Source organism: Triticum dicoccoides, chromosome 6B (assembly GCF_002162155.2).
Source record: "Triticum dicoccoides isolate Atlit2015 ecotype Zavitan chromosome 6B, WEW_v2.0, whole genome shotgun sequence".
Classification (NCBI taxonomy): domain Eukaryota; kingdom Viridiplantae; phylum Streptophyta; class Magnoliopsida; order Poales; family Poaceae; genus Triticum; species Triticum dicoccoides.
In genome coordinates, this window is record NC_041391.1 from 650,042,365 (window position 1) to 650,055,666 (window position 13,302).

General features: G+C 56.7%; 1 pseudogene; it reads right to left on the reverse strand.

Annotated features, from left to right (window-relative positions):
- Window positions 1-401: 401 nt before the first annotated feature.
- On the reverse strand, window positions 402-2,588 carry LOC119326120 (annotated as a pseudogene).
- Window positions 2,589-13,302: the final 10,714 nt, after the last annotated feature.

A 13,302-nucleotide genomic window follows, 5' to 3' on the forward strand; every position in this document is an offset into this window, starting at 1 on the left:
CTCGTGGCAGTTGCTCGGCTGCCATGGCCATGGTGGCCATGAAGCTCACAGCTCGCACGCGGACAGAGGGCTCGGGCGTCCATGCCAAGGGGAGCGGCGTCGGGTTGCTCGCCCGTTTTTTTTTTAAACAATTTACCAACTAGATTTAATCGTACGAAAGACTGAAGGTATTCAAGCAGACACGACGTTGAACCACCACCGTTTTTGAAATCACAACGGCCAGAGTTATAGGTTCGAAAAAAAAACTTAATTCGACGAGGAGGGCCACCCTGCGCAAGTGCCAAACGTCATAAGGCCAGCACGAATTCTTTTTCGGCCTCCTCAAGCCTAGGCCACCCATACGCCTCCGCTTTTCTCCATTTTCCCGATGTCCTCTGTATTGTACTTTTTATCATCACGCATCAACGCTCGATCTCCTCGGCGCTCAGCCGCCCCTAGTGACCGGTGATAGTTATGTTCTTGTTGCACGTACCTGCAGTATGTTGTCAGCGTCGATTTCAAAGGTAACGTTGATCTTCGGCTGGCCCCTGGGCGCTGGGGGGATGCCACGGAGAGTGAACTTCCCGAGGAGGATGTTGTCCTTGGTTTCCGACCCCTCGCCTTGGTACACCTGAAACAGCACTTGTGTCTGGTTGTCGTAGCAAGTCGTGTAAACCCTCTCCTTCTTGACCGGGATGGTAGTGGTCTTCGGGATCAGCACGCTCATGACACCACCTTCCGTCTCCACCCCAAGTGAGAGTTGTGTGACCTCGAGCAGGACTACATCCCGCACTTCCTTGAAGCCCTCATCGTTGAGGAGCGCTGCCTTTACAGCGGCACCATAGGCGGCAGCCTCGTCCGGGTTGATACTTGTGCAGAGTTCTTTCCCGTCAAAGAAATCCCGGAGCAGCTCTTGGACTTTCGGGATCCGGGAGGAGCCACCCACGAGCAAGATGTCATCGATCATAGACTTGTCCATATTGGCGTCGCTCAGGCACTTCTCCACATGCACAATGCAATTGCTGAAGAGGTCCATGTTGAGCTCCTCGAACTTTGTGCGGGTGATGACACCATAGAAGTCGATGCCGTCGTGAAGTGAGTCGATCTCAACGGTTACCTGGGACGCATAGGAGAGCACCCTCTTGGCCTTCTCGCAGGCCGTCCTGAGCCGGCGAAGCGCCGTTGGGTTTTTCCTGATGTCATTCTTCTTGTACTTCTTAAGGAACTCCCGCACTAAGTGTTTCACCATGTGGGTGTTGAAATCCTCGCCGCCGAGGTGTGTGTCACCGGCCGTGGCCTTGACCTGAAAGATGTCCATCTCAATGTCGGCACTCCGATCAACTTTGACAATGGAGACGTCCAAGGTACCGCCACCAAGATCAAACACAAGCACAGTCTTGACTTCGTCAATGGGTGACATCTTGCCCAAACCATAGGCAAGGGCAGCGGCAGAGGGCTCGTTGATGATGCGCATGACATTGAGGCCGGCGATGGTGCTGGCATCAATGGTTGCTTGCCTCTGGGAATCCGTGAAGTAGACCGGGACGGCAATGACAGCATTCTTCACCTCGGTGCCGAGGTAGGCCTCGGCGATCTCCCGCATCTTGCCGAGAACCATGGCTGAGATCTCCTCGGCCTTAAACTGCTTCTCCACGTCCATATACTGCACCACGATCATCGGCCGGTCGCTGGGACCGGAGACAACTTTGAATGGCCACGTGGACGTCTTGATGTCTCCTTGCACCAACGCATCGCTAAAATGCCGGCCAATAAGTCGCTTCACATCTGAATGGAATAAAGATTCGTTATTAGTCATGTGTATTTTTTGTAGCAACGATATAGCCATACAAACATTCAGAAGAAAAAAATTAATAGATATGCAAATTTTACATTCTTTTGAGACGTGGGAGTAAATCAATCTGCAGATTATGGTACAAATCGCAGACATAGGCCACCCGTGCATTCTTCAATGTAATGCTAGCTGGCAGCAGCATATGAATTCATGATAAGTTGGAAGGGCTTGCTTAGCGGAAACTGAACAAATGTATTGTGCCAGAATCATATATACTACCTTTTCTCGAAACAGATACCACTTTTTTTTCTTCTGTGGAAAAATTTCTTTGTTATTACTATCATCTTGGGATAAGAAACTAGTAAAAAACTCTTGGGAGGAGAAATCAACACAGAAAATGGAATACCTAGCTATCACCAAAAAAATCTTTGTGAACTGTTCACTTAGCTTGGCGACTGCTCCTGATGTCAAAAAAAAAAAAAAAGCGTGGTGACTGCTCCCTGATTTTAGCTAACGGTCGCTTAAATTTTTCGTAGAACTCATACTTACGAATATAACTGCTCCTAAAAAAAGTCAGAGATCTGGAAGCGGATGGCAGCGGTTCCCCTAAAAAAAGATCTGGCATTGGACTAATCACTACCCAAAAAGGCTATCGGACTAATCATTTGGTAGCCGAAGAGAATAAGCTTTTAGCATAAATTAAAATTCTACTCCGCAGGTGTAAGATGAAAGCAGTTATGCATCAAGGAGTAGCTAGGGTAAGATATCTGATCTCACCGAAGATGGTGTTGACGGGGTTCATGGCGGCCTGGTTCACAGCCGCGTCGCCGATGAGCCTCCATGCGTCGGTGAAGGCAACGCAGGACGGCGTGGTGAAGTTGCCCTGGTCGTTGGCGATGACCTCCACACGGTTGTGCGACTTCCGCCAGACGGCCACGCAGGAGTAGGTCGTCCCGAGGTCGATGCCGATCGCCGGCCCGTCGCCCTTCGCGCCTGCTGGCATCTCCACGCGACAAAAGTGGCAGAGGAAAAGGAATAGTGTGACGCTTGGGAATTGCAGGGTTCTATTTAAACGCGTAGTGGAGGAAGGCGAGAGGGCCGTAGGCTGGAAACTAGCTATAGCTAGGAATACGAGGTAGGAGTAGTAGTTGTACTCGGAAGCCGAAGAAGTTTACACTGGTCAACGAACCTCAGCAGTAATTACACAAGCCAGATGTACTCCGTGATTTGAAGGGTTGTTCGTGCATTTGAATCCGGTAGAGTTTTTGTCACACCATTGGAGATGAAAGATTTTTTTTTCGAAACGGAGGCAAAAAAAATTGCCTCATCGATTAATTAAGAAGAAGAGAATTGCCAGTTAATTTACGGAAAACTGGGCGAAAACCGATACAAACAACCCAGAAGAGGGCTACTCATAGAGCACGAAGCACCACGAACACATACACTGCTCACCCAATGCTCATAACACACAACACTCACAACCCTCAACACTTGATGAGAACATCGATGCAATGACTCCGAAGATCAAAGCCACGACGATGACACGAGAATGTGAGCACTATCCATCATGAAATCACGTATGCGCTTAGCTTAGCCCCGCTCCTCCTCGTGCTCTTCGCCGGCGGCCACTCCGGCCCCGGCGTCCACTCCCCTGCGCTCGCTCCGGCGCCTTGTGCCGGCGGCCCCCATGGCCTCCATCTCCCCCTCCCCTTCCGCCGGGTTGGGTCGGACTCGCGAGCTCCGCTGGCGCGACGACAGCCCGACGGGCACGCCTTGTGGTCACCGTCCGCGGCCGTGATCGCCGCTCTCCTCCGCGGCCGCGGCGTGCTCCGCCCGCGCCTCGCCGCCCCCCGCGCCGCCACTCCTCCCGGGATCCTCTTCGTCGGGACCCCCCTCCTCGGGCTGCCGAGTGCCCCCGCTGCCTCAGCCCCAGTCCGGATCACCGCCGCAACGAATGTCGTCGGGACGTCCGCTGCCGGCGCTGCCGCCACTACGGCCACATCGCCCGGTACTGCACCTCCCCGCGCTCTCCCCGCCCCTCCGCCTCTCCGCCGCCCAAGCGGCCTCGCCCCTGTTCCCCTAGCTCGTCGGAGGCGAGCGTGGCCGGTCCCTGCGTCCCCGCATTTTCCGGGGCCAGGACTGTGTCGTCCTCCCTGGCGGCTTCGGTGGACTCTCCCCTGCCAGTTGTGTCGCCCTCGCTTGCGGCCTCGGCGGGCTCTTCTCTGCCGGCCTCGGCGTCCCCTTCTCCTTCCGCGCCGGCCTCGGCTTCCATCCCGCCCCCAGACAAGTCTGGCTCCTCGTCCGGGGCGGCCACCCCCCTGTCTGGCCACCCTTCGTTGCGCCCAGCCGCGGCGGTCTGCTATCTCCCGTGGTCTGCGGAGCTGGAGATGGCGGAGTCGGCGCTGGGTTTGGCCCTCATCGGCACCCTCGCTGGCAACCGCATTGGCATCTGCGTCGACGAGGTCGCCGACGCCCTCATGGCGCGTTTCAAGCTCCACCGTGGGGACTTCTCGGTTCACCTTCATCACCCGGATGATTTCCTGATCCGCTTCCGCTCCATGGAGGATCGCGCCCGCGTCGCCGCTGGTTGCCTCCGTTCGCAGCGCTTCCGGCTGGTCTTTAGCCTCTAGAGCCGCCTTGCCGGCGGCGAGCCCTTCTCCACGCGGTTCCGTGTGCGCATCGTGATGCGCGGTATCCCCGACCACGCATGGGGCCGTTCCTCTGCTCTCACCCTTCTAGCCCCTTTCTGTCTCATCGATGAGATTGCGCCAGAGACCAGTTCGGGGCAAGACTTGTCGGTGTTCCGCCTCTCCGCCTGGACGGCCAACCCGGACGCCATTCCGCGCTCTTCCGAGCTGCTGCTGCCGGAACGGGACGGCATGCCGTTCGATGCCGACCCGGATCATGTGTCCCGCTTCGCACGCCCGCTGCTTCATTTCCCTGTGTCCATTCATGTCGAGGAGACAGAGGACTACCATTTTCCCAGCCAGTCACCGCCGCCCGTCCCCGGTGCGGATCCCAACGCTGACCGTGCCTCGGATCCCTGCTGCTCTGCCTCTGACCCCCCTACTGTCAGCAACCCTGCTTTGCTTTTGGATAAAGCAGGGCCCGCCGCGTCAAGCTCTGTTGACCGGATTCAAACGCCGCCGCCCGCTCCCGTGCCGCTTTTGGAGCCCGCCTCGGTTGCGACACGCGCCAGTTCCGTGTTGGCCGCCGCGGCTCCAGAACCTTCCCCACAACGCACCCGGTCTCCATCGCCCCCACCTTCTCCTGTGCTGCTTTTGGCGCCTTCCCCGGAAGTGACACGCGCCAGCCCTGCGCTAGCTGGCACGGATCTCGTTCTGACAGCCGGCCTGGCCCCCCTTACAGCGTTATCTCCTGTCCCTACCCCAGCTGGTGCGCCAGACGCGTCCTCTGCTCCAATCGGTGACACTGTTGCTGCTGGCCCCACCGGGCCACCGACTGGCTGCAGCGCGCTGGTTTCCGAGGATGATTCGCCTCCTGCTTTGGATCGGTCGTCCCTGGCGGCTAATGATGATCACCTCGTGGGCCCGTCCCCGTCCCCCGACGTCGTGCATGGCCAGGTCACTTCGACCCATGCTGCGGCCTAGGATGCACCACGTCTCCCCAACCCATGCAGGGCCATGCAGCCATACTCCCGACCAGATCAGCTCAAGGAATTCATTTCCTCCATCTCCACTCCGGTGTCTCCGGTTCTGCCTACCCCCAGTCCGCGACGCGGTAGGGCTGCCCTCCCGCCTAGCTTCACCCCGGGCCGTAGCGCACGCATTGCCAAGGCCGACCGTGGGTTAGATTCTGAGGCAAAAGCCAAGCGCGTTCTACTTCTCCGCTTGGGCCTCCTCAAGGAAGACGAGCCAGTCTCGGACGCAATTCTCGTCCGCTACAACAAGCTATTCGAGCTGCCTTTGGCCATTGATGTCGTGCGCGCCTTTGCCGATTTCTACGGTTGGAGCATCCCACAGTCCGTCCTTGGAAGCTTGGCGCCCTCCCCTTCACTGCCATGCCCGTCCGCGGCATGATCCTAGCCTTTTGGCTCCCCGTGTGATACTCATTTCTTAATGATAGACAACCTCAAAGTTGTATTTTGGAACGTGTGCGGTCTTAATAGCCGTGCTAAGCGCACCGTTGTCCGCACGGTGATCCACTCCGCCTCGCGTTGTATTGTTTGCATTCAAGAAACTAAACTTTCTTCGGTCTCGTCGGCGCTCGTAATTGAGACTCTGGGTTCCCCCTTTGATGGGTTCTTTTGGTTACCGGCGGATGGTACACGCGGCGGGATCATCCTTGCGTGGCAATCTGCCGAAGTCGCTCTGTCCAACCCGATCGTTGGCGATCATCACGTCTCGGCTGTGGTGACTCCACCCCTTGGCGGCCCCCATTGGTGGATCACGGGTGTCTATGGCCCTCAGGGGGATGACGCTAAAATTGCCTTCCTCAACGAGCTCCAAGTCCTGTGGAGCAACATTTCTGGCCCCTGGCTCTTAGGTGGTGACTTCAACCTTGTCACATCGGCGGCGGATAAGAATAATGGCCGGATTAACAGGCGCACCTCCAACCGTTTCCGTCGTTTCATTTCGGACCACGGTCTCCATGACATCTACCTTCATGGAAGACGCTATACTTGGTCTAACGAGCAAGTTGTTCCTACCCTTGTCAGGAACGACCGAGTTCTCTGTACTGCCTCGTGGGAGGTGACTCACTCCCAGTGCCTGCTATGATGCCTCTCCTCCGCGGCTTCGGATCACTGCCCGCTGCTAATTGACTGTTCTGCTCGTTCCCATGGAGGTCGGCGCTTTCACTTCCAAAATTTTTGGCCTTCCCTCGATGGCTTCCATCAGGTGGTTAAGGATGCTTGGTGCTCTGTAGCACCTGACCCGGATCCTTTCCGGCATTTCTTTGCGCGCCTCAAGGCCACGGCGCGGTGTCTTCAACGCTGGAGCTCGCGCTCCATGATCACGCTCTCCACGCAGCTCGGCATTGCGTGTGAACTCATCGCCCGTTTCGACGCGGCTCAGGATCTCAGAACACTCTCCCCCGCCGAGGCTTGGTTGCGCCGCGAGCTCAAGCTAAAATACCTGGGCCTGGCTTCTCTGGAGCGGTCGATCGCTCGTCAGCGTATTCGGCTGCGATGGCTCAAGGAGGGTGAGGCATCCGCGGCCTTCTCCAAAATTCACGCTTCTCACCGTGCCCGCAAGAACCATATGGTCGACCTCACTGTCAACGGAGTCCGCGTTTCTGGCGAGTCGGACCTAGCTAGGGCCGCCTTCGATCACTTCTCCTCTGCTTTGGGGACACAGAGCGACAGAGCCACATCCCTAAACCTTGATGCCATTGGCCACCCCGGTGCTTTTGACCTATCCCCTCTCGAGGAACCTTTTACTGCCGAGGAGATATTGGCCGCCATCAAGAAGCTCCCTTCTGACAAGTCGCCCGGCCCGGACGGCTTCACTGCGGAATTCCTGCGCTCATGTTGTGATATCATCAAGGATGACCTGTGCGAGGTTTTTGCCAAGCTTTACTCCCTCAACGGCCAGGCTTTCCAACGTCTTAACGAGGCTCTCATCACTCTCCTGCCCAAGAAGCCGGATGCGACCACGCTCATCGACTACCGTCCGATCAGCCTCATACACTTGGTGGCAAAGCTTTTTGCTAAAGTTCTTTCCCTTCGCCTTGCACCGAGGTTGGGGGAGCTTGTCTCCCTAAGCCAGAGTACGTTCACTGCTGGTAGAAGTGTCCATGACAACTTCTTGCTTGTTCAACAGACGGCGAGGAAGCTGCACCAACTCAAGCACCCACGGGCCCTCCTGAAGCTTGATATCGCCCGGGCCTTCGACTCGGTCTCCTGGGCCTTTCTCCTTCAGGTGTTGCAGCACTTGGGCTTTGGCCCAAGGTGGCGGGAGTGGGTATCCATCCTCGTTTCCACGGCTTCCATGCGCGTCTTGATTAATGGTACTCCAGGCCCTCCCATTGCCCACTGCAAGGGGCTCCGGCAGGGCGACCCTATTTTGCCTATGCTCTTCGTGCTGGTCATAGATGCTCTCAACTCGCTCCTCCAACATGTCGTGGCGTCCAGCGCCATTAGGAGGCTTACCTAGCGCCACGCCGCATCTAGTGTGTCTTTGTTCGCGGACGACGTTGTGGTCTTCTGTCACCCCGACACTTTTGAGCTGTCCACAGTCAGTAAGCTCCTGGAGTTCTTTGGCAACGTCTCCGGCTTACGCACAAACTTCTCCAAGTGCTTAGTCGTGCCCATCCAGTGCCCCCCGGACATTGCCCAGTCCGCTGGGGCAGTGCTATCCTGCCCGGTTTCCTCCTTTCCGGTGACATACTTGGGCCTCCCCCTTTCCCTCCGGAAAGTCCCGCCCTCCCACCTGATGCCCCTAGTCGACAAGCTCCTCCGCAAGCTGGCTACTTGGAAGGCAGCTCTCCTCACGCATGGTGAGCGCTTGGCCTTGGTCCGGCATGTGTTATCTGCCATGCCCGTGCACATCTTACTCGCAATGGCTCTCTCTCCTCCTATTCTCAAGAAGGTCAACAGAATCATCTGGGATTTCCTGTGGCATGGACGCAAAGACGCGCGTGCGGGTTCTTGTCTTGTTAGTTGGGCGCGAGTCTGCCGCCCCATCGAGCTTGGAGGGCTTGGCATTCGGGACTTGCACTGCACTGGTATTTCTCTGCGCGTACGATGGCTCTGGCTGCAGGCCACGGATCACAGTCGCCCTTGGTCTCACCTCCAGCTTCCTCATGATGCCGAGGTTGCCCAGTTTTTCCGTGCCTCCACTTCTTGGATCGTGGGTAATGGGACTTCTTGCCGCTTCTGGACCGATCCGTGGCTTGAGGGCAACTCCATCTCGACCCTTGCTCCCGCCCTGGTGGCCCTTGTCCCGCCCAGGAGGCGGTGCACCCGCATGGTCGCCACGGCGCTTATTGATCGCTCATGGATCTCGGACATCCAGGGATCGCTTGGTCCTGCGGCCACGCTTGAATACGTTGACATTTGGCACAAGGTTCAGCACGTGGTTCTCTCGTCCCAGCCTGATACCCTTCGTTGGAAATGGACCGAGAATGGTGTGTACTCGGCATCCTCCTGCTATGCTGCTTTACTCAACGGCTCCACAACACCCGAGCACTGGCGTCTGATTTGGAAGTCTGGCGCGCCCCTTTCGGTGAAGTTTTTCATATACCTAGCTTCCTTGAACCGATGCTGGACTGCCGACCGGCTTGCTCGGCGAGGTCTTCAGCACGAGCCGACATGCGTCTTCTGCCTCCAGGAGCCAGAGACTTTGCAACACATCTTGGTGGAATACGTTTTTGCTCGGACTGTCTCGCATGAGATCCTCAGCTGGTGCTCCCCCTCCACCCTCCCACCCGACGGATCTTGCGGCTTCTTCGATTGGCTCTCCGTGGGTACCTGCTACCACTCGCCGCGGCCTCACTACCTTGGCTGGCCTTGTGGCCTGGACACTTTGGCGCCACCGGAATGCGGTTATCTTTGACAAGATCGCCCCGTCTACCCCGACCGTGGTCACCGCTATTCAAGACGATGCACGCTCCTGGGCCATCGCTGGAGCCAAAGAACTTAGTGCTTTTATTCCTGTAACCTGATCTTGTATGAGGGGCTGAGCAACCCCATCGCTATATGCTCACTTGAGCGCCACGGACACGCCTTCTTGCGTACGTGTTTGTGGCGTTTGCCTGTTGTATTCCTCCCTTCTCTCTATCAATGCAAAGATACGCTACAAAGCGTATTCGAGAAAAAAAATCACGTATGCCTTTTCTTTGCCGTCACACTTCTTGCGTTTGTTTCTCTTTGATTTCACCTTCACGAGGCAACCATCTGTCTTGCCGAATGTCGAGCGATCAGTCACCAAGCGGCTCTCAAAAGCCGGTTCCAACACACCACACACATCCACATTCTTCAGATGCACACATGACAAAGATAAGTCATGTTCCTCACATGAGGTCACCGGCGAGTCCATCTTCATATTTTTCACTGACAGACTCATACAAAGCTCCCTAAGCTCAGGCATGATCTTCAACACCGGAGCCATGACAACGGCCATGGACTCGCCCTCAGTGGAAGACAATATAGGGGGCGAGGTAGGCATCGATGCTGAATTGTCTCCACCACGGGGAGAAACATCCGAATAACTCCGCCACCTTGTCCTCTCCAAAGCAAACACCGTTTGCACAAGGAGCATGCGACGTCAAAGTAGTCTTCAACATAGTCGAGATGGCGGAGAGTCCACTCAGAGTAGCCTCCGCTCGCTCCAAAAAAACTTTCAACCCGCGCCAGACAGCCTTGCAACAGCATAGTCTGATCCAGAGCGGACTTCACCACCACTTCAGACTGGGTTGTTGAATTAGCAGAAGTAGAGACGACGGATGCCCAAGATCCACAGTGAAGTGACTTGGAGGGGAGCGTGGATTTCATCGAACCCTTGCATGAAGCAGGAGCAGGACGATGCACGGAGGTGGCGCAGGACACATGCGGCATGGCAAGGCATGCCAGCGAGCTTAGAGGACGCCAGGGATTGCGGCATCCACGCACACGGTGACCGTTTTCCAAACAACGGGAGCACCGTAGCGGATCTCTGCAATGAGATGCACGGTGCCCATGAGCGAGGCACCTGCAACATCTACCGTAAAGCCAAGAAGGGATGGGACGTGGAGCCACTTTCGGTGATGGTGACGGCATCGGAACACGCGGGCTGCGCCACGGAAGCACCTCCTGCCAATCTCCACTTGTGTCCGCCTCATGCTCCACGCACATCCTCTCCCGACTCGAGGGCTTGGTAGCACCCGGTGGTGTCTGGGGAGCTAGCACCTCTTCATCATCTTCGTCGTCGTCTTTGTTGTCACCAGCGGAGGCCCAAAACATAGATCGTGGCACAATGGTCAGTTCGTCCCCCATGCCAATGACGCTGCACTCCCGTTCCTCTGCATTGTCCTTGTTGATGACATTGGCCGGGAAACGAGGGCCTGCAGCAGCACCGGCAAGGAGGACAGGAGCCGGCAGCAGCACATCCGAGGTCGCATCGACAAGCGGGACGGGGCGGTGGGCATTGGGGCCGAAGCAGCTGCCGCAGGCCTGGGATATGGCACGAGCGAGGCCTTCACACCCCCATCTTCCTTCCTGAATCTGCAGGTTGGGGGTTGCGGCCGTGGTCGAGAGCGGACGCCGAAAGACGGGTTGGTGACAACAACTAGAGCGCTCGACGCTGAGCATGGCTTGGTCTTCACGGCTGCTCCCACATCGCCAGCAGCACCCAGCAGCGGCAGCGGCGGAGCAGAGAACTCACGAGCAAGGGACCTCCAACCTGGACTCGGGGAAGCAGAGGAGACCACGGCACCGAGCCCTTGACGAATCGACGCAGACGGCGGGAGAATGACGACTGCAGCCGCGGTGGAAGACGACGCTGGATCGACGGCCGCCACAGACGTTCGCGACAGCGGTATCACTGGGCAGGCCGAGAGACGGGGCAGCACCGAGTCTGTAGTGGGAGAGCACGCCGCGAGGAGCTCAGATCCGGTGTCGGCGGCCGCAACGGAGGTCGGAGGCCGGAGATCCAGGCGGCGGCGGCAGCGCATGCCCAGCCGCCACTTCCGCGGTCGCAAGAGCGCCATAGTTACCCACTCTACTCATGCACTGCGAGCGACATCTTTTTACTGGAGATGGAAGATTGATAGTCATCATAAGTAAATTCGGAGGGAAAATGTATAACAAAATGCATTTGTATCACCGATTGCTCTTTTCGCTATGACTTCTGTACACGTATACGTGTTCAATCAATTATATTTAGGGGTGTGCTACGCGTTGCTGGCTCATCTTTTTTAAAAATCAGCCGGGTCGGGAGCCATCAGATCTAGCGCTTCGAGTAGCTAAGCGACGCCTCCATCATTGCAATAGAGATCTTGTTGCAGAAATTTTTTGCGTCCATTTTTTTCAATAGAGGTCTTGTTGCATTTTTTAGCAACAAAGTTGATATTGCAGATTTTTTTCCCACACAAGGATACAACCCATGGGGTGGTGGTGTCTCTCAGCTACAGGCGGTGCAGAGGATCACCCGGCGCGACGCGACAAACTAGTTCACGGCGGTGGCACGCACACTGGTGACGCGAGAGGAATGGTGACGTGGTGGAGAAAAGTCGGGGATGAGCAGATCCGGGTGATGGCACAACTTGGGCCCGCGTAGTAATATGCAGTAGCACAACGAGAGGAGCAAGATGAAGGGAGGAGGCGGTGGTGGGGTACCTCGACTGGCAGCGGAGCGGGCCGGAGACGGCGGTTGTCGGCAGGGTCGCACTGGTGCTCCCCGGTGGCCATGGCAGCTCCAGAGGGAAGGAAAGGGAGAAAGACAGAGCGGCAGTAGAAAAGGGCATGTAGGTTTGCAACTGACCACTTGTTGCAGTCGAGGGAATGCAACATGATCCTAGTAGCAAAGCGAGGTATATAGATAGATGATGTTATGAGTTGTCCAATGAAATCGGATCCAACGGCAGCGGACGAGGCCGATGCGGGGTAGAGATCAGTCGTGTGATTTGAATCATTTCCCTGTTCTAACAATGATGTTGCATACTAGGAATCCACAGATCAAATGGATGTTTTGTTGGGGAACGTTGCAGAAAATAAAAAATTTCCTACGGTTTCACCAAGATCCATCTATGAGTTCATCTAGCAACGAGTGATAGTAGTGCATCTACATACCTTTGTAGATCGCGAGCGGAAGCGTTCAAGGGAACGGGGTTGAGGGAGTCGTACTCGTTGTGATCCAAATCACCGATGACCAAGTGCCGAACGGACAACACCTCCGCGTTCAACACTCGTACGAAGCGGATGACGTCTCCTCCTTCTTGATCCAGCAAGGGGGAAGGAGAGGTTGATGAAGATCCAGTAGCACGACGGCGTGGTGGTGGATGCAGCAGAGTTCCGGCAGAGCTTCGCCGAGCTTCTGCGAGAGGGAGAGGTGTAGCAGGGGAAAGGGAGGCGCCAAGACTTCAGGGTGCGGCTGCCCTCCCTCCCCCCTCCTTTATATAGGCCCCTAGGGGGGGCGCCAGCCCTACAGATGGGATCTCTAGGGGGGGCGGCGGCCAAGGGGGGTGGAGTGCCCCCCAAGGCAAGTGGAGGCGCCCCCTCCCCTAGTGTTCCCAACCCTAGGCGCAGAGGGGGGCCCAGGGGGAGCGCACCAGCCCACCAGGGGCTGGTTCCCCTCCCACTTCAGCCCACGGGGCCCTCCGGGATAGGTGGCCCCACCCGGTGGACCCTCGGGACCCTTCCGGTGGTCCCGGTACAATACCGGTGACCCCCGAAACTTTCCCGGTGGTCGAAACTACACTTCCTATATATAATTCTTTACCTCCGGACCATTCCAGAACTCCTCCTGACGTCCGGGATCTCATCCGGGACTCCAAACAACTTTCGGTTTGCTGCATACTCATATTCCATACAACCCTAGCGTCACCGAACCTTAAGTGTGTACACCCTACGGGTTCGGGAGGCACGCAGACAT